Source organism: Phalacrocorax aristotelis, chromosome 3 (assembly GCF_949628215.1).
Source record: "Phalacrocorax aristotelis chromosome 3, bGulAri2.1, whole genome shotgun sequence".
NCBI classification, from domain to species: domain Eukaryota; kingdom Metazoa; phylum Chordata; class Aves; order Suliformes; family Phalacrocoracidae; genus Phalacrocorax; species Phalacrocorax aristotelis.
Window position 1 is genome coordinate 97,699,251 of NC_134278.1, and position 19,171 is coordinate 97,718,421.

Here is a 19,171-nt window from a genome sequence, read left to right on the forward strand (position 1 = left end):
ACGCGCGCACACACACCCCCCGAGGTTAACCTGTGGTTAAAATTTGCCTTTTCACGAGTTTCATAAATTACGCGGTTTTATGTGCTGGCATTCATCAGTGCATGGTTGATGAACCTCGCAAAGTCAGGCCTTTGAGTCCTTGCGGAATTGTCAGCAGATGATCATTCAATCCTCGTGAAATCTACCCTGAGAGGTGTCCCAGCCCAGGGGAGATACTGGGTTACACACCCCACTGTGGTCCTGGAGAGCTCAAAAGGTCTGCCTCTTGGGTCGCTATTTATAGGATCGAGATGATTGACTTTGGTCAATATTTTACATCTGGCCACAGTTCTGGTACAGAGTTCAGGGAGCAGATAGCCCAAGTGTGGACAGGGATTGCCTGGTGCCCAAGTCGTTATGACCAAGATAGAATTTATTCTGGGATCTCAGAGTGCCTGGGGGGCTGCACGACCACAGATACTCTCTGTACTGTGTTGTGGTGGTTTTTTTATTTTTATGGAATCTATGAGCTGTCTAGAAAGATCCTGGAAAAATCAAGATGGGGAAACATGCCATTCATTATAACTAGAATAGCTTTCCTTAAGACAGTGTTTCAGAGCTCTCATCTTCTGCACAGACAGATGGAGAAAAATCTTCAACCCAAAGCAGTGGCAACATCACTGAATGAGTCAAACATAGGAGGGCAGGTGGGACCAGAGAATGGTTTACAGCTGGCACGCAGCACTCCTGTTGTCTATGCTGGTGCCAGCTCTGTTCCATTCCTCAGCTGCTGCCACTGTTTCCACCATGATGCCTGGGGTAAGATTTTGTTCATATCTTGTTGATGAAACAGCCTTTTTTTAAAAAAAAAAAACCTGGTCATTTCCCCTTGACTTATGTTGCCATGTTGCCGTCACCTTCCCTTTCAGATGAGAAAAAGATGTTATTTTGTCCTTGCTTCATCCCTACCACAAAAGAACTTGTTGCTGGATTCCACATGAGATAATCTGATGCCATTCCCAGAGCATGCACTCGCAGTTCCCTTGAGTTCAAGAACAGTGATTATATACCATGTATCTTTTCTACTGGAGAGTTAATGTGTTTGTAATTTCCTTGTTCTCTACTAAAATGCAAGAAGATAACTGTGTTCTTTCCTTTATGGTCTTGTAGGATCTACTGCTCTGCAGGGACAGAGATCACTTGTGTGTTAGAAAGAGTGTGTGCTATTGCTTGTTGATGTAATGGAAGTAAATTAAGATAACGTAAAGGGCAGGTAGATGACAGCATCTTTCCGAAAGATATGCAGAACATCTCCTGCTTCTTCTGAGGTACTTGCAAATGTTGCCAGTTACTTGCCCTAAGGTGAGTCTGAAAAAGCACTGCTAGACTGAAGGTCCAGAATATGAGTAATTAAGGAAGTCCTTATCACTGTTCTCATTTTATCTCTCTTCTGTTTCAGTGGTGTTTGTTTCCTTTCCACAAAGATGACAACAGGTCTGAACACTGATAAAACAAAGCTTGGCAGAGTCCCAAGCAAGATATCTTGTTCTGGGACTATGCTCAGCCTGAGCTTCTCACTTATCTTGCAGGTATGAGATGATTTTTCATAGGCTGGACTGGCCATTTCTGCTAATAAAGGCGATGGGATTTCTGATTGTGGTTATGCCTGTGTTTGGATGCCAATATTAAATATATTTAAGAGGGCTTTTGTGGTCAGACATGAGCTCTTCTTGCCTGTGCTCCAAGCCAAAATATTGGTCTGGTACTGTAGAAGAAGAGTTTATTAGCTCACGCTGGTGCCATATTAACTGTGGCTACAAGGTCTTAGCTTGGTGTGAAGTACAGAGCAGATAAAGTCACCTGCTACACAGGCATAACCTAAAGTACACAAAGCCAGATCCTTCAATATGACAGAGTTACCTTTGTGGGGAGGGAGTGACTATGGATGATCTCCACCTTTGTCTTGTCCCATTTCCAACCTAGGATACCTGTGTGCTACCAGTCCTGAATGGCAGTGTCCCCTCAAGCGGGATCTTCCCCCTCAGTCAGAGGACAGCCTTAGCCTGAGGTGCCCTTGAGTTCAGCCCAACACTCTGACATACAGAAGATACTAGAGGCACTTTGAGAAAATCAGAAATTGCTTTCAAGTTGACTCATTGTTTATAATGACTTGTCATATTAGTTTTGGTTAGCTATTTTTAATGGTTTATTACACAGCTAAGCAAATTAGTCTTTGTTTATATACAGGACATTACAGTGCTTATTTTATAGCATTAGAAATTTGCAAAAGAATAACAATAAGTGGCTTATAGGTAGTGCCTTCTCACTCACTAATATAATAAAATTCACCTGAGACCTGACAGCTGTAATATATTATTGTATAGCACCTTATTGTTCTACACTTAGGGGGGGGAAGAAAAAATATATAAAAGGCTCATAACTAGTTCATAAGTCTAAATCTAAATAAACCAGGCACTTTTGCAATTGAGAAAGATTAGGCATTACAGAAAAGGATCTGTAAAATATCACAGAAAGGGTGCAGTGTAAGAACTGGAGCAGACTATACAGTTCCAATACAATAGTCACACTTTGTCTCCAGAATGCACAAATAACTTCAGAGAATCAATTAACATTATCTTTCTGCATCCTACATGCAAAGTACAATGATTATAGACCTAACAAAACATAAAGGCTGAAGCCTTCTTTCCTGTTGGATGTTAAACTGGACTCTCACTACTTGGAAAATCTCTGTGCTCTAAATAGCACACTGTCTCCATGGCAATGTGTAGTTCAGTTTTTAACTTTTCAACACATAAAAATGGTAATTTATTTGTTTTAAGCACTCTCACAGTTGTCATAGCTATGAAAGCCTCAGGATCGGGCACTTTCCAGGAGCAGTGGAGCCGTCAGGTTAAAGACTGGGTTAACTGCGAGGAAGTGCCCGACCTGAAGGTCATTACTGCTTAATTATATTATTATTTTCTGTCAGCTCAGCTTGTGAAGTGGTACTCAAAGCATTAGGCAGTCAGCACACTCAGAGCATTCAAAGAAATTTTGTTTCTTTTGTTCTTGATATTAAGGATGACTTTGTAAATGAATGCAGCCTGTGATGAAGTAGAGGCACAATAAATCCTGTGCCCAAAGTGCCTTACTTTCACAGCTACTATGGTTACAACCCTTTTTTTAAAAAAAATTTGTGTTAAGGGTACACATTGTCATCATCTCCTTGAGGAAGCAAGGCAATAAGTTTATATTTTCGACATTCTTTCTGTATTGTTTAATCCTTTGATAGCTTGGCTTTCTGCTGTAAAAATCATTGGCCTTGAGACTGTCAGAGCCCTGCCTGGTGAAGTGCTAAGCATTTTGGTTTCAATCCAACAGAGCACTCAGGCAGATGTTCAGCTTTAAATATGCAGGTAATTTTTCTGGAGACTAGAATAAAAAAAATCTCTTGTCCTAACCTCAGAGCCTTCTGTGATTTTCTTGACTAGAACTGGAGCATTCAGTACCTATGGGACTTAACCTATGGATCAGCAATTCCTAAATTTTGAGCTCTGAAAAGAGCTTGAAAGAAATTCAGCTTTGTTTGATATTTAGGCTAGTAATGGGGTTGTCACCCTTTACAAATAAATAATATCCTACAACACAAATCAGGGTACTGCCATGATGTTTTAGGAGCAAAGGAAGTGGGATTGTTTAATGCAAATTCAAATAAGCTTGGAGCCAGTCTTTAAGACGTACAAATTGTGCATAACAGGGTTAGTTCATTCGCACTAAAATTAAAATGACCCACATCAACGCAACCCTTCTTCATCATCTCCTCAACTGGAATGGGCTAATGCCCACTAGTATGTCTAGGCCACAACAGTAAATATACTCAAACTAAGTGCAAAGAGCTTGAATCATGCTTAACTGTCTCCCTGAATCCCACATAAATCCTTCAACAGTGCTGGACCATGGCTTACTTTCAAAAGGTGATCAAAAGGTTTGTAGATTATGTTAAGTTACAAAGTATAGTTAAGGGGGGAGGGTTTAAACTGAGGTGGGAAAATGATTGTTTTGTCACTGATTCCTACACTGTGCTTGGCTTTTATGTGTGGGGATTCTCTGACTGTGATTCACAGACCAGCACAGGGAATTCTTCTCAGGTCTGCATAATTTGTTTGGCAAATTAAGACATTGGACACTGAGGTTGGGAAAGGATTGGTAATGGTGTTGACTATTGCTACTACTAGCACCAATCATCATGAAACAGAGTGAGCACTGCAGAGCAAGTCACGTCCATGGAGTTCAGTGATTCCCCATCCATTGCCATGATATTATGCAGGTTTCTTTTATTCTCCCTTAGGCATTCACTCTTCAAAAGCCAGGTACATACATCTTTTGGAGCTAAAGTTACAACAGAAATTTGAATGAACTTAACCTGAAAATGCTTCTGGATCAGCTAACAGAATGACGTGATGGCTTTGGAAAATAACACACTCTGCAGGCTGGCATTGGGGAAAAGAAGATGCAGAATTAGAAGGGTTTTGAACATGTGGGAATATGATGGAGAAACAGCTTCAAAATCCTTACTCATCTCCTTTGAATTTTCATGCTGGACAACAGGGGTATATATGATCTGTAAAGAAAGGTAACTCCCAGTGAGTAAGTTTACTTTTATTTTTATAATTACCCTCTTCAGAGCACCAATCCAGAGACTTCTGGACTTGGAGTGAGACTTGTTATCATACCTGAGCAAAACAAGGATTCAGGTTTATTCTGATACTTATTCATAATGCAGATCGCAGTATGGGTAAAGACAGAGCTTATAGTAGGACTCATAATTCAATCTTTAGCCTTATTATTTGCATATGGGAAAAGAAACTCATTCCTCCTGAGCAGACATACACCATAAAACCTTCTCGTAAGGCTGTAAGGGGCATTTGCAGTCCATTATCCTTCTCAATAAAGGAACAACTGTCCAAAGCCACTACATTTCTCAAATCCTTTTTTACGGTGTTTATAGAAAAAGGCCATAAAAATCCTAGAATAAAATAACTGACCATGGATTCACTGGGAATGCTGGTAATTTTTCTCTACTATTTTGTTAGTTTTTTTAAACTATGGTGTTGTCACTAAGTTCTCAGGCACCAGATGTCATAACTAATATTTTCCTTATTTTGTCAGCTTGTTCTATTAGAGAAAGGACTTAGAGGAACTAAGGGGCCATCCCTTTCTATTCCCAAAGATTATCTTTTTCACTTTAGTTGCTACTACATTTGTTATAATGCTATGAAACAAATCTGAAGAGCTTTGCAAAGGCATTAAAACTAGAAGTCATTCTTTTGCCTATAATGAGAACAGAATCTGGCATGCAATCCATTGGAACAGCCAGATACCATCAAGGAGCTTTCTGAAAACAAACTCTCTAATCTATATCATTTACAAACAAATAAACAAGAGGTCTGGTCTTCTTTCTTGGATAGATGAAAGGACATATATGCAAACATATTAAAACAATATTAGAAAAGCCAGAAACAGGCTACATCTTTTAAAGGTATTCACTGGATTTAAATGGTTGTGGATAGACCATATTAGAAAATGGGGGTGCACAGAATAGAGATGGACCCATACCAGCACACAGAGAGGTTTAGAACACTTTTTCATTGCAAGATACCATTCCCGTACACCCACTCCTCATTTTTTTGTTTCTGAACAAGTGGTTCTGAACAAAGTAGTATTTCTATAGACATGGCCATCACTTAAAATTAATTAAGAAATGTTGTAAGGAAACATGCATTTCAGGGATGTTCACCATGTTCCCCACAGCCAAACTGGTGGCCTTGTATTTTGTGTCTTGTGCTCATGTGGATCCTTGTAAAATCCTAATTCATAAGTAAATCTCATATATAGAATGGGAAAGGTGTGAAACCCAGTTTTTGGTTATCTGTCACTGTTCCTCATAGTAACTGGGGGAATATCTCCATCTTCTTCCTCCCCTGCCTGGGTTTGCAATGTGCATGCATATTCACAGACCAGTGAAGGACTTGTGATGAGCCCATGCCAAGATGTCAGTCAAGGACCTGGGAAACTTGCCAAAAAAACTGTTCCTGTGTTGGGCTAATTAATTCTTGGCATATTTCTAATTGTCCCTATTAGTTAGGGGCACATGTTAGAGGCAGCACTAAAAAGATGGTGGTAGGGAACCAGATAAAATGGAACTTTAGGGACTGCCTGTATTTGAAAATATAATGAAAAGTATTAACCAGAACTACAATAAACTTGGCAGGGCCCTCAGCACAGTCAGACCTGTGGTGGTTAGTGTCACTTCAAGTTACTGCTATGTGTAAGCTTGACCAGCTGGCAAGATTATGAATGTGACCATCCCCTTCTCACCCAGTGCTCTGTGTGGTGCCAGGTAGCATATGCTGTAACATCATGGGATTTCCCATGAAGATGTGCCCTCAAGTTCTAGGCAACTGTAAGTGGCAGCTGTAAAAAAGGCATCTCGATCAGTTTAGTGTCCTGACCTGAAACAAACACTAATGACACATGCTGGTGGCCTCTAGTAAGGAAATAACTGTCTGCTCTGGACAAATTTACTGGAAAAAAGGAGCATCACATTAATTTTCTACTGATGTGTGTATGAATCAATTCCAATCCACACAAAGCAAAAGGAAATGGGCTATGAACATGGTAAATCAACATTTCAGTTTGTAAGTAACCAAAATGATCACAAATCATTATGATCACTCTTTGCTCTTCGTAATTACAGTTGTGAGTTTGATTCAAGTCTCAGTGAAGTCAAAGCAAGGCATACATTGATTTCAGTGTGCTTTGGATAGGATGAAAGATAAAATAATCTTGTATTCCATAAAGCAAAATGTGTAATACGCCCCAAGAGCTTCCTCCTGAAACATTAATGCACATGAGTAACTCTCCTCACATGGACAGTTCCACTGTATGAATTACATACAGCTGCATATGCTACCCACCCCTTACAACAGCAACCCAATTTCTGTTTCTTGACTGTCGTCTTTGGTTATTTGTTTGTAGCTTGAAAATGAATATAGGTATTAATATAGAATATGAACAAAAATGAGGCAATTTATAAATGACTCCTTTCTCTTAATGTTACCTAGAAATTTATAGTTCAAGGCACTACAACCATAGAAATGAAATTAACTGCCCACTTGCATGATTCACTAAACATATTTCCACAAAAGCAAAACACATTTGTCTTTCGCTCATTACAAGCATATTTTCCTGACTGTATAAAAGTGTCCCTGCTTAGACCTTGCCCAGTGCTTAGCCCAGGTTTACGAGCATATTATGCTCTCAGTAACTTGCTGCTGACTCCCTGAAGGTATGTTTTCGTGGATGTTTTTTTTTTTCAAAGCCTGTCCAAAATGTTGCATGTCTCTCTTCTGTTACATGTTCAGCTGGTTCAGAATTCTACCATGTGCAACACCAGCATTAGAAATGTAAATAAAAGAGAAATGTAAGGGTAAATATGCTTGTAAGAGGAGGAGTCAGCCCTAGCATTAGGGTGTGTAACATGTTCAGTCAAAAAGGATAACTCACCACAGAATATAACATGACTTTGATGAGCCATGAAAACAGGAGTAACCACAGAGGGGTCTTTTATTGCCCTGCACGTAGATAAGGACCTAGCAGAACATTTACAATAGATTTTCTTGTGTCTTTAGTGGGTGGCATTTCTTTAATAATCTCTACTTTCTTTCTCCTCCATTTCCTCCACGACATGGCTCATATTTTATAGCTCAGGAATAGCAGGCTATGATTAAATTTGTATACAGTGATTTTTAAATCTTAGATATGAAAAAAAAAAAGACATACAGTGTTTCAAATGTCTTTTTTCTGCTCTGATATCGTGACTCACATTTGTTATACTCAATCATTTCCAGTTCATCAGTGTAAGACTGACTGCTATGGGATGGTGTGTTACAGGTAGATAAGATATGCACTGTTGTCATTATGTTTAAGAAGTCGGGATGATCAGAAGTCACAGAGATTAAATTTCACCCTTTCTACAGAGAGCAGTGGCTTCGCTGCTACACAACTTGATGCTTAGACTATTTGCATACGCAGTAGAATGTTACCAAGCTTTTTCAAGAAAACCAAGCTGTGCCAATTTTAATTCTGTGAGATCTACCTCATCCATTCTAACCCTGTATTAATTAGGCTTAAACCGGCTCTCGTGGTTTGACAAGGCAATATGTTCATTGAAATCACTTTCCTCAAGTCAAATAGTATTTCACCTCTTGGTGTCTCCAGTTAGTACTTTAAAAAAGAAGTGAAGAACACAGCAAAAAAGGGAGCTTTACTGAATATGAGTATTTTCCACTGAAATATGTGTGCTTATGGTAGAATGTTCCACATCCTTCAGACAGAACTGAGGTTCACTGTAAAATTTTCTGCATATAGATATATAGGATAGAATTTGGAGCTCTTTGTACAAGCTACAGCTTATACAAACACAAAATAGCCACCTTATTTTGCTCGCTTAACATAGTTTCTCCATTCTTGTATTTCCTTTGCTCCTAGCCTCACCTGTGCAGTTCCGGTGGTCAGTCCCATGGTCCTGCAAAGGCTAAAAGGAATGGGGAGAAGTAATGACAGAGCCGGCAACATCTTTGAGCATGCTTTGTGGATCCATGGCCCAGGCGGAACATCCTGCCCTACCAAAACTTTTAGAACCACTTCTGGCCCACATCTGTGTATTTGGGGTCATCCCAGAAGCTGTCAGTGAAATCTGGGAGAAGAGTAGTAAGTTTTCACTGATTTCAAAGGAGCCCATCTTTCAGATATAACCCCATAGGTCATGACAAAACGATGCTACCCAACACCCCGTTCTGGAGGGGAAAAGGGAAGAAGGGGTTGCTGTTGGGGCAGCAGGGTGTTATGGTGCTATTCTTCATGTAACTCAGTGAGATTCCTGCCACATGAGTCCTGTAAAAGTCATTGTGAAGTTATGTGACTAAATCCTCCTGCAAAGGCTTCAGAACTTACTCGTTTTGTGTCACCTTAATGAAGCCTGTTGTGGTTTAACTGTATGTTTATAGATGATGGGAGAAAGACAGCTTCATTAAGTCACCCAACCTTTATAAAGTGTTACAGCACAAGCAGAGCAATCACAACCCTGCTGTGACAAATCAAAGCCTAATGAGTGAACAAAAGTATTTCAAGTATGCCCCAAACTAGGGTAACTCATTATTTTAGCTGTCCAGCTTATACTGTAGTTAGGAGTGTTCTGTCCCTGTTTCCCATATCTGTGGTTAAAATGACATTTTATTCTATTTCTTTATAGATGATGCTGCACTTAAACAGTAACATCAATATCTAATCTGCTGGCAGAGTGGTCTGTGTTAACGCTTGACTCTTGTCTGTACCTGCTCTACCCAGACGGCACAGAACACAAGCTGGAATTGCCCTCTGCTGGTTTTCCCTCCCCAGATTGCTGTGGAGGTCAAGCTGAACTGCCCCACAGCTTAATGAACTGCAGTGTGAGTGGTGAGAGAACCTCATGCAAGCTGTCCTGACTTGGATGCACGTATGCTTTACGTGACATTGCGGTCTCACTATTTTTCTCTTCTTCTATTCCTCTTAAGTCCAGCTGGTTTGAAGATATGTTATTAAAAAGGACTCATCTTCCAGTAGACCATACCTTTGTGCAAGAAATGCTACAATTCTCGTCAGGAGTTCAAATGCAGTTTTGTCCAAGTAATCAAATATAGAGGTAATCTAACTTTGCCTGAGGTAAGCATGCAATAGGGAACTGAGAGGGAAAGATGCGTTCATTGGCAAGAGAGGCAGGATGGGCATGAGGTGGGGGTTGGTAAGGGGCTGTACATATTTGAGGTACTACACATGAAATCTGTGGATGATGATGTGAGGGAAAGTTTTCCCTTTATAGATCTGAGGTGTTTGTAAAGCCGTGCGAAGAGGTTGTTGGTTAAATGCCTTCATGTTGCCCAGAACTGTGTGTTCTCAGTTACTCAGTCAAAATTGTTTGTCTGCTCATTTATAACAGCAAATTCACAGATTATATATTGTTCCCCCAGACCATCATTTTCTGTTGGTTAGTGTCTTGTGTAAGACGTAGAAAGTAAATTTTACCAAATCTTGATGTATCCCTTTTTGCAACAAGTAGAGAAGAATACTAGGTGTGAAGCCTCCTAGCTGGAAATTATGTTGTTTCATTTCATTGGAGCCTGATTTTGAAAGCATTGGAGGTTCAGCCACTCACCTCTTCTTGAGAAACTCAAGGTTTCTGAATTCCTTTAATGAAAAAATCACTTGATTTTAAAGATGAAAGGTTAGGTTGTGCCATCAGTTTAACTGGATTTGGCCACTTTAACTTTCAATTGTATTAGGAAAAGTAGATTTAGGGTGATTTTAATCATTCTTAAAACTCATAAACAGAGGGAAAAAAAATTCTGCTACAGATCAATGAAAATCAGTGAGGGCCATGGCCCAAGGCACTTAAGCTGGGAAGACTACCCCAAAACCTGCCCCTTTGAGAAGAAAAAGTAAAGAAACTAACAAAAATGCACCTGATGTGCTTGAGGTTCAAAACCTCACTGCTGTGGAAGCTTTAAACTTTTTCTTTTGTTTCCAAATGCCAGCTGAGGCAGGCATAGCTATCTATGTCTTTGCATCCTATACAATGGCATTATGTATAATTAGAGGATAGTGGTGGTTAAGGGGTTTGTTCTCCCCTGGGACACTTCAATGGGAGTACAGGCTCCCCTGATTTGTGTTTCATCTTTAATTGCTTCTGAAATTACTTTGATGTGTGTAAAACTGTATCTGTTTCATCTGTCGTGGAATCAGATTCTTGCTCAATTTATTGCTGCTTATTTTTGGACATAGAACAGTGAAATTTTGCATACAGAGTTATTCATCTTGCCAAAAGGAAAAGAAAAAAAAAAAGAAATCCGTAAAAATTCCTAGGGAATACATTTTTGCTGTTAGCAGCATCCAACTGAACTGCCATAGTGAAACAACAAAATGACTGTGCTATCATGGTTCTACTGATGGGTAAAAGAAGAAAATAATCTAAGATCTGTGCCTTCCCATTCCTCAGCAGACTCCTTTTAAACTAAAAATAGTTCATTTGGAAGGATTTCAGTTATTAAGGCAGGAAGCAGACAAACCTATTTTGGCAAATCAAACAACAGTTTTGACAACTGTTAAAATGATTTGTAGGTTGTCAATACAGTACACCTGAGTTTGCAGGTGATGAATCCCTGGGCACAAACCCAGGCTTTCAGTACTTTTGGTACAGCAGGGGATTTCTGGGGTTAGGCTGTGATCAGGGAGAATTCAGGATTGATCCCAGATGGATACATAACCCATGTCTCCCTTTTGGACACCTGCAGCCCTGCCCTGTTAATTCTTGATATGGGAGGAAGGGGGCTGGGATGGATCAGGTAACACTACAGTGCAGTGTTGTGCTTCCCGGCCTTGAATGACGTATTTCTTAACAGCCTCTTTCCTGGTGATTTGCCCTACCATAGGAACACTTATATCAGTGCCAACTGTATAATCCCCACAGGGACAAGAACAGCATGGGAATAATACCTAATTAAAACTGCAATGAAGTGGGTCAGCTAATATTTCACAAACAACAGCAAGTGCTCTAATTGTTAATAGTCCAGAGTTCCTGTATTTACTCTGAGCAACAAAAAAATGTATATTGCCTAGAAATGCAATGAAAGTACAAGCAGAAAACACATGCCACAGTGGATTACAATTATAAATATTCATGGCATCCAATGAGTGCTGTACCTTAACTCCTGCTAGTACATTCAGCAGTGGATTACTGTTGTTACTCTCCTCCTTTTTCAAGACCGTGGGAGGGCTGCCAGAAGAGGGTTAAGCAGTGCCTGGTGAAAGAGCAGATGAGAAAGCCCTGCTTTCAGTCACAAAAAAAATAAGACCATCGTAAAGAAATGTTATCCCCACTCTTAGATGGCACAATTGCTTATAGTATCATAGGACTATTTTCAAAAGTCCTGGATTCAGACTTTAGCCAAGTCTCCTGGGGCTTACTGGTCTGCAAAAGTAAGTGAGATATGATCCTTTTCTCTAAGATTCATCACCTTTGTTGGCTTCATACTAGGGCAGAAGTAGCAAGAAAAGTAGCAGCATTCTCAGTTCCAGTGGGATCAAGGAAGTGCAGTGACAGATGAAAATTTGTAATAATAGTATTCAAAATGTGAATGTTTTTAAACTCTCAGAAAGAACATGCATTGTTTAATTGTTTGCTATGACTAACTAAATGAAGAAATGTCTAGAGGCTTCACAGAGCCGAATGACCCCTTTATGCTGGAATGTAGCAAGCACTTTGCATCTGACCATCTCTGCCCCAGAAGTCTTGCAACTTATCTAAGAGGCTTTCATATGAGAAGCAATTTCCCTCACTTAGAGCTGCTACTGTGGAGGGTTTCATATGAGAAGCAATTTCCCTCACTTAGAGCTGCTACTGTGAGCCCATATTTCAGAGGAGAGACCTACTGGAGCAGAGCATAAGTATTTGATATGAAAAAAACCTTAAACTTTTATTTTCATTTATAAATACCAACAAATCAATCTAAGACAGGACACCATAAGGTCTAGATATCAATTTTATACATTTGTATGCATATAAAGATAGTTCAGCATAGTTGTGCAGAAGGTCCTCTCTCAGCAGAGCTTTCAGTTGGTGGAAAGCTATAATCCAACATCTTCCACTACCAAAACAGCAATTCCTCAATGAGTAACACACCAAAAACATCTCCCCTAGCCTTACTGATGCCCTTCACCTTAAATACACCTCTGGAGTAGCTGGGTCTTTAAATAGAGGAATAATTCACCACTGAGTCTCTAGGAAGCAGGTAAGAGGCCTGCAGCAGTCTGGGCTAACCTTTTTCTCTCTAGCTATGTAAGTAAGTGACTTACCTTTTTTGAGTTGTTATAGGTAAGAGTGGCTCCTTCTGGAGTTTTGAAGGACCTCCTCATGCTTTTCTTTGCAGGAAGTTTTTAAGGTTTTGGAGCCTAATGATCATATCAGCTAATATGATTTTGTGGTTAGCTTGAGAAATTTGTTTGAAACAAAACAAACAAACCGAAAACAAAAAAAAAGGTTCCCTTTAATAATTTGAAGAAAGTCAGACTTTGATCCCTCTACTGCTTAGCACTTGATTACTCTGTTTGATTGATGTTGGTTCCCTTTAGAAGGAATGGGGAGATGAGCCTTAAAGAAGCTGTGGCATGTTGGAGCTTGTTGCTTTCTCAAGTTGAAGGGAACCTGTATTGTACCAAACCCAGACCTGACCCTGTAGTGACTCTGAAGATGGAACAGCTTTTAGATGGGGACTGAAACTCCTAACAGGTGGCATGATAGTGTGTTTTAAGTTAAAAGCAATCAAAACAGTCTGTGCTGTAAGGAGGGATGTGTAGTCTTTTCCCTCCTCCCTGTATGGGCTGTAGGTCTTTGTAGTGCTGATCTGACGGGCTGTTCTCTATGTTTGGAGGTATCAGTAGCACTGTATTACATTAGGTGATATAACTGAAGTAAACATGGTATGAGCCATCCAAGTGGTTATGTATGCAGAGGAGGAAGGCTTTAAAATTAAGTACTTGAAGGAAATTACCTACAAGGAATACAGGTGATTCCTTGCATTGCTTTTCTTCATGTGGAGAAGCCCTTACCAGGGAAAAGGGAGTTTTGCTGGAAGTCAGTCAAGGGATTTGCCATCTCCTCGGTCACCTGAAGTTACAGCTTTGGTCACTCTCTATTCACACAATATTTAGTCTACTAAAATAAGAAAGTTCCTAATGAAGCAGTGACTTTGGAGTTGGGTTAGATTACCTATCTAAGCTGGAGGCTGAAACCTGTACACAAAAGCAGTGACTGAGTTAATTTGCTGTCAGAAAGCACATGCCATTCTTTCAGGACTGCCAGCAGTCCTTTACTTGTAATGGACTGGCCCTGATCCTGCAAACTCCTACAAGATTGCATATGTGGCAAAAGAGTCTGGATCCAATGCCGCAGAGAGCTTATGCTGAAAAAAAGACCTCTGAAACATGCCCAGGACAAGGCAGAGGCATATGCTGAGTAGCTTGGTCTGGACAATTTCAGGTAGGTATGAACACTGTAAACAGTTGAGTAGATAGAATTCTTCTGAGTATAGGCAGCTTCAGAGTTTGGCAGCAACTCAACAAGGATTTTCCGAGTCACTGTTTGAATTTGGGAGCCTCAATGTACTTCCATCTTCTTTTAGAACATGAAGTCTTTCAATAGACTTAGTCCTGAATCCCCCTGAGCTTTGAGTCTTCATCTTTAAAATGATGACTGGCTGCCATGGCCTTAGTGTAGTCCAGGCAGGTGCTAACCCACAGCATTGCCTGCATGTTGGAACTTTTAAATTGCTCATATAAATACAGTAACAGTTCTTACAGGGTCTCAGGGCTGAAGTATTTATATTTAGTTAAAATGACTCACATTTAAAGTGAACAAGATTGAGCTATTCTCACACTAATGAGAAGAAATCTCCTTGGCCAATCGCAGTGTGCTAGCCATCGTGCCTGTTTTATAAATGAGATTAATGACTCAATTTGCAGTAAATGCTTCAGCAAGGAGAAACTTATTTTGTTATACTAATTGTGTCACATATGTGCCTCAAAACACCAACTGTGCAAAACTGGATTTCCCTGTGGTGCGCAAGATGGCTGGCCTCTGTGGTTTTATTAATGCCATTTTTTCAGTGTCTTTGCCGCAACTGATCATTTTGATCTTTGCCTTTAATGCTGCAACATAAATGCTGGTGCTGGTAAAAAACTCTCATGTAGTATAATCCTCTCCATTAGTGAAAGGACAAGAGTCTTTAACATAGGCTGTTCAAACCTATTTTCCCCACTATCATGAATAAAACTCTGACATTATTTATTTAGGCATACAATTAATTTTTAATTGTAATGAAATAATTAATCATTGCCAGGGCCTTAAATTTACTCAGTAGTTACTGTGATTTTAACGGCTTTCTAGAAAACTTTAACATTGTCCATTTATAGGGCATACTGTATTACTGTTAAGAAGTAAATTAATTCACAGAGTTTCATCAAGTTAATCATTACACCTACTTTTGCATTTGTTCCCATGTTCCTAACAGGTTTGTTAATGTAAGTGTGAGAGAACATGATTTGCTGACAACGGATCAACCACAGCTGGTGTAAATTAACCTTGCCACACTGAAATCCATAAGTTGCTTCACACTAGCTAAAGTTCTGCCTCAATTTGTCCATTATTCAACCTGTCTTCTGGTTGTGATACTGGATACAATTCCCCTCACATTTTTCATGCTTTTTACACCATTATAGTTTTGACGTCAGTGGAATTACTCAGAATTCACAGTGGGCTTAATAAGAGAATTACATCTAAGCATACCATGATGGGATTTTCTTTCCAGTGACAAATTTAAGATTTCCCCCCTGACTTTTGTATGCGAAATATATCTAGTGAGAAATGTTGTGTCAGTTTGAATAGGTTTTTTTGGCTGCAGTATTATTTTTATAAATCTGTTTCTATGCTTCATGCTTTGTTAAATGTTCTTCTGATTTCAACTGAAGCTATTAGCAGTTGCTATATACATAGCTTCTGTCATACCATAGAGCTCTCTACCCATTTACAGTGAGAAAGGACAGCATTTCTTTAATTTTGTATCTTGTCAAAATACTGATAAGAGGAGTACTACCCCATTGTCTGGGGTGTATCTGCATTTCCAAATGGTCTATGAAAAATCCAAAGCAGACACTTGTGCCTTTGGAGCCTACAAAGCAACCCACAGTGCAAGAGCAGCCTCTTTGTCACCCATTCTGAAAAATGCTCTGAAGTAGTGTTTCAGGTTCCTTATTAAAAGTTAGTGTGCCCCTCAGCTTCATCCTACCCTTCTGTGCTCAGCCTCATGACAGCAGTAAAAATGATTAGTTTGTGCTCTGTTATATATAGGTGACAGTCTTGGACAATAAACTGGGTGGTATTGAGTTCAGGGGCTTTCACCAAGTGTGATGTATAGCCTACAGATGGCCCTGAAGATGGTGCATGGACAAGTCCTTTCCATGGAATGGTTTATGACTGAAACAGAAATGTAAGGGTGTACGTGGCTGTGCTCATCATACCCATGTAGCATACAGCTGTGGAGCAGTGCTGTTAGTCATAAAGGAAAATGTGAATTTCATAGATGCAGCATGGACCACTGTCAAGGTGGTGCAGTGCGGGCCCTCTGCAGCCTCATTGTGATTCTCTGAATCTCTGAAGCAAAGGGGTTACAAAATTTCAGGATCCAGTGAGCAACTTTGTCTGTAAAATTTTGCTTGAAATACGTAGTATTTATGCTGTGTTGCCTTGCTTTATGGAAGAGCTTTACAGACTTGAATATTACACTCTCAAGTTTATTATATACTACGGTGCATAGTCAGACTTCCCCAGCTTAACAAGCCTTCATGAAGGAAGAATGAACTATATTAACATGAAACCCCAACCTCTTACACTGCCAGCATGCCATCAGCTGAAAATATTTCACAGAAATGCAGTATACTGAGAGTGTAATATTCTGATTACCTTCTTGGAGGAAAGCTTCAGACTGAAATGTTTTCCTTGTCAGGGTGTGTGTTTATGTTCTGACCTAACAGGTCTCTGGTGGTGGAGGGAGCTTTCAGAATATAAAGGTAACTGTAGAAATCATACGATACACTGATTACTTTGCACTGTCTTTTTGAAATTTTGGTTCAAAATGGTTGGTATGGAGAGAGCGATTGCCAGTGGTGTAAAAGAGATTAAAGAATGCAGAAGTAAGGATTTACTAAAGGGATTTTTATTAAGTACGCCCTGGTATTTTACCTCACTTGCTCCCATCTCCTGCTTCTGTGCCACGGTGTGAGACAATCTACATCCCCACATGACCATATGGGGTTTTGTTCCAACATCTATAGAATTATAGAATGGTTTGAGTGGGAAGAGATCTTAAAGATTATCTAGTTCCAACCCCCTCACCATAGGCAGGGACATCCTCCATTACACCAGGTTGCTCAAAGCCTCATCCAGCCTGGCCTTGAACACTTCCAGGGATTGGGCATCCACAACTTCTCTGGGAAACATGTTCCGGCACCTCACTGCCCTCCTAGTGGAAAAAATTCTTCCTTATACCTAATCTAAATCTACCCTCTTTCAGTTTAAAGCCATTACCCCTTGTCCTATCACTACATGCCCTTGTAAAAAGTCACTCTCCATCTTTCCTGTAGGCCCCCTTCAGGTACTGGAAGGCCGCAATTAGGTGTCCCCACAGCCTTCTCTTCTCCAGGCTGAACAACTCCAATTCTCTCAGCCTGTCCTCATAGGAGAGGTGCTCCAGTCCTCTGATCATCTTTGTGGCCCTCCTCTGGACTTGCTCCAACAGGTCCATGTCATTATGTTGGGGACCCCAGAGCTGGACGCAGCACTCCAGGTGGGGTCTCACCAGAGCAGAGTAGAGGGGCAGAATCACCTCCCTCGACCTGCTGGCCACACTTCTTTTGATGCAGCTCAGGATACGGTTGGCTTTCTGGGCTGCAAGCACACATTGCCAGGTCATGTTGAGCTTCTCATCAACCAACATCCCCAAGTCCTTCTCCTCAGGGTTGCTTTCAATCCGTTCTCTGCCCAGCCTGTATTTGTGCTTGAGGCTTCCCTGACCCATGTGCAGGGCCTTGTGTTCTTGTTGTAAACTATCAGGGGAGAAAAAAAAAAAACAAACCCCACATTAATTGATCATCCCTTCACTCTCTTTGAATAATTTTAGTTAAGCATTATGTTATTTTTCCTACCAGGCTTGCAGCCATAGCTGGCAGGCTTCTTTCTGTTAGTCTCTGTGGTTTGCTCTCCCATTTCACATATATTTCATAGCTGCTGGGTGGATCCTATTATGGCACATTCAACCTTTGGTATAAATAATTTATTCTGAAGGTTCAGTACGTTATAACGTGCATGAAGCATCTTGCATTTATTTTTAGCACTTTTCCGTTCCTGAGATCTTTCTACATCCAAGCTACCATCAGAGCTTTGAAGACCGTCAGTCTTCAAGCAGAAGAGAGAAAACTTTTAGACCATATAATTCTATTTTTCTAGCTATAAGTGATACACTTCTGGTGAAGAGTGGAGCAAATGGTTATTTACCATTTCGAAGAATCTGGCTTGGATGATGTGAAAATGTCTGTTTGCATTTGGTGTGAAGTCTCTGTAAGCAACTCCTGTGCTCACAAACATGTGACTCACGTGCTGATCCCTTATGTGGGAAGCCAATGAAATCAGTGAAATATTGAAGGGCAGTGGGGTGACTGATAGATGTAAGTGCTAAAATTCCACAAATTGATATAGCTAGGGCAGCAGCAACCAGGGGGTGAACCCACGCCATACAACAGAGGGAGAGACAGTTCAGTCTTATGGGGAAAGGTGAGCTGATCTCTGCTGGTAGTGTCAAGGATGGTCATAGCTATCTGTGCTGTCAAATGACAGTTTGCTTCCTTCTTTCCTTCATGGTTACTTCACAAACCTCAGCCAGCACCATGGGCTATTATAAGCTAGAATTTAGAAATGTACAGGAATTATATTTTAGACAGGCATTATTTAATAGAAACATTAATGCCAGTGGAAGGCAGCTCTTTTTTTGGGGGGGGGTGGTTTGCAGGTTTTTTGTAGATCTTAGAAGTCTGTTTGACATACTATCCTTGAATTTATGCTGATTTAGTACTAAAACAGTATTATGATTAAAAACCAAGCAAACTTGCCTTATGTGAGATATATCAGATATTAGTTGAATTAAAATCTACTTTGTCAACAGATAACAGAACAAATTGAGATCTAACAGTGCAGGAGACATGGTCTCTAGTAGCTTCCCCTAAAAACTGGAGCCTGATGCTCTTTAGTGTTTCTATTGGCATGATATAATCTTGTGATTTGCAGACTTTCTCAGAAAAGAGGCCTGGTAAATAGAGCAAATAATGTCCAAGAGAGATTGATAGAGGATGTGAAACTTCTGGAGTGAAATCAATGGAAGAATTCAACAACGATAAAGAAATGTCAACACATGGTCATTTAGCATGTACAGAGACTTAACTCTTTGTTAGCCTTTTAAGAGGCTGGTGTAATATGATGCAGAGAAATTGGAAC

At 40.1% G+C, this 19,171-nt stretch overlaps 1 long non-coding RNA gene across 1 annotated transcript; it reads left to right on the forward strand.

Moving 5' to 3' along the window:
• The first annotated feature begins 1,155 nt into the window (after positions 1-1,155).
• On the forward strand, positions 1,156-8,877 carry LOC142055804 (uncharacterized). Its single transcript, XR_012660058.1, has 4 exons — positions 1,156-1,341; positions 1,439-1,568; positions 4,328-4,612; positions 8,530-8,877. It is a non-coding gene; the product is annotated as an uncharacterized LOC142055804 (long non-coding RNA).
• Positions 8,878-19,171: the final 10,294 nt, after the last annotated feature.